This window comes from Amphimedon queenslandica, unplaced genomic scaffold, assembly GCF_000090795.2.
Source record: "Amphimedon queenslandica unplaced genomic scaffold, v1.1 AMPQUscaffold_13298, whole genome shotgun sequence".
NCBI classification, from domain to species: Eukaryota; Metazoa; Porifera; class Demospongiae; order Haplosclerida; family Niphatidae; genus Amphimedon; species Amphimedon queenslandica.
The window spans coordinates 121,053-124,081 of NW_003546466.1; the positions used below are offsets into that span (position 1 = coordinate 121,053).

Consider the following 3,029-nt stretch of genomic DNA (forward strand, 5'->3'; position numbering starts at 1 on the left):
AATTGCTTTTGATCAGGGCAACTAAACATCATAAATACAATCAGACACATTAACATACTTAAAAACCAGTTTATTGCTCAGTGACAGGACAATAAAGAGAGAGAAAATTAGTAAATTCTATTTAGTAGTTATATGGCAGCTAGACTAAGACCCGACTATAAATATTGACTAGTTTTTATTCATGACAATTCCAGGAATAGTTTCACTATGCTTGCTAAGTAAACAGTGACAAGTAAAATTTTTATTAGGTAGACTGTTATGAGTATTAGAATATAAATGAATACAATTGAACTATTGGGTATTAAAGATAAATAGCACAATGACAACTCTATTTTAACTCTGATAAAGTCTATAATGTAACTAAGCTGTGGCAAGAAACAGCAGTTTTATTTTAGCAACATCTTTACTGAATAGCACAGGTAATATTGAGGTGGAGGGTCAAGTCTCCTCTGCACTACTTTAAGTGGCTCAATAAAGTTGTTTTCCATCCAACTCTTCTCAAAAAACACTATGCTTTGAATCTTTCTCTGCTGCCCTCCAATGAAGAGAGAGTCGGTTACAAGCACATCCATCTTGACTGCACTTATCTCAACAAATTTATTAGATGATGACCCACAATCAGCAGTAGGATGGAAGATTTGGGCCGAGGGCAAAGCATATCGTAATAAGCTTGGCCTCTTCTTCACTGGTCAATTGAGAATAGTTTTGAAAATCTCTCAGGTGACGCATAGTATATAGTTATCATCAGGAAACCAAAACAGAAACATAAACTATATATCAAAAAACTTTAGGAAACAGAGACTTTGACCTGCTCCCCATTGACATGTATTTCTGTCTTCTCCTGACTCTCAACTGATGATCCATCATAATGCTCAAAAAGCTGTTGAGCTGTTGAGTCATGTGATTCATGGAATATGAATAATGTATATACAGGTCTAGATGTACAATAATAAATCCTATGAATGAAATCGGATGATCTTACTTAGCTACATTGTGCATCACAAAGCAAGCATGCTTGTAAATAAAGGATCAGTCATGTGTAAACTATCAATTTGATCTTTTTCTGTAAATTCATGACTTGATTGATGTCAACCATGTAACCAAGAGTACTCTTGATGTAACAGTATCTTTACTCTCCTATAGTGGTCTTCTTGATCATGTTACCACAAATAAGGGCTTGGCTTAGTTAATTACCTACATAGCCTTGGTTATAATTATCTTGCACTTATAGCATCATTATCATACCATGCCATGGATGATGCATTTATATGTTTAAAATTTTGTCTATCTAGCCACTGATGTCTGATACCATTGGATCTAAAACTTTAGAATAATAGCAGAATAGCTTTATAATAATAATAATAATTAACAATTATCAAGCCAACACTTTACTCTATAAACTATTATGTAAACTATCATTAATTGTTCCTGTAAACAACATAAAGGTAATGTAGCATTATTAATAGTTCAATGGCTCATTCTTCAGAGTATAATGCAGCAACTTCTTTCTCTGCGACGAGCAGGAGAACGACATGGGGGAGGCTCAATACGACGTTGAGGTGGACGATTGAGTCTCCTCTGCACTGCTTTAAGAGGCTCGATGAAGTTTCTGTCCATCCAACTCTTCTGGAAAAACATGACTTTTTGCACCCTTCTCCGCTGTCCTCCAATGAGGAGAGATTTGGTCACAAGAAGGTCTGTTTTGACGGCACTTATCTCAACAAACTTGTTTGTAGATGATCCACAGTCGTTGACTGGATGGAATATTGATCCAACCAAGTTGTCAGGGCTGAGAGCAAGACAGAGGACTATGAGTTGAGCCTCTTCTTCGCCGGTCAATCGAGAATAATTTCGATAATCTCTGAGACGACGTATAGTGTAGTCACTATCAGGTTCAACGCAAGTGCAAACACAATCAAAGTAGTACATGAGCCTGGCTATTGGATCACCAGGTACAATGACTGATCTGCCTACATTCTTTATCTGTACCAGAGTCCTTCCCAATACTGCAGCCATAACTGCAATGGAATGATATAGAAATGCACAATATACTTGTAGAAATTAATAAAAACAATAGACTTAAAGGAAGATATTGCACATCATATATAATCAACTATAATATACATTCATGCACAATCAGGTACACATACTTAATAGACAATTAGTTTAGCGATTGGTATAGCAGGACAGAAAATAGAGTAAATTGAGTAGTTTCAACTAGGCTCCCGTCTAGTAATGATTGTTAGGGCTGTGTTTTTATTATTACTCATAAGTGTGAGAAATCCAAGAAATGTTTCACTTTGTTACTACACAGACGTCCTTACATAGTATATCTAGAATAAACAATAGTGACACGCCTAAAATGTGTTTACAGTATATTACTAATGACTGGATGAAATGATGTAATGCAAATTTGTACTGTTCCAAGGTTTATTTTTAGTGTATTCCTCAACTTCAGTGAGAATAATAATCTACCAGTATGTTGCTATTTGCCAATTTTGAAAAACTTGCTTTGTCAAGTATGAATATGATCCCCATGGTCTCGGGATTATAAGTAAGACAATACTGTATTAGCTGGACCTCTTCTTTATGTGTCAGTTGAGAATAATTCTGATAATCTCTGAGACGACTTAAAGAATCAGCTAGTTGGCTATCTAGCTCAAAACAGCTGCAGACAGTGTTGAAGTAGTACATTAAGATAGCTATGGGATCATTGGGTACAAAGACTTTAACCTGCTCCCCATTGACATGTATCTCTGTCTTCTCCTGACTCTCCACTGATGATGCCATCATATGCTCTGCAGTCTGTTAACCTATTTTGTTTTTCAGTCATGTGTCATGTGATATGAATAATGCAGACACAGCAATGAATTCTATGAATCACATTAGAGTGGCTTACATACAGAAGCATGCATATAAACACAATGGTCCAAAACATTTGGATGAATCATTTATAAATCCTTTTTCTGTATGTCTTGTAAGTTAAAAATTTCTGCGCATGCTGTGCAATTTTGACACACCATTGAATC

General features: G+C 35.7%; 1 protein-coding gene across 1 annotated transcript in view; it reads right to left on the reverse strand.

Annotated features, from left to right (window-relative positions):
• The window catches only part of LOC109583548 (uncharacterized), a 20,753-nt gene that overhangs the window by 673 nt on the left and 17,051 nt on the right, over window positions 1-3,029 (reverse strand). The window lies entirely within an intron of this gene.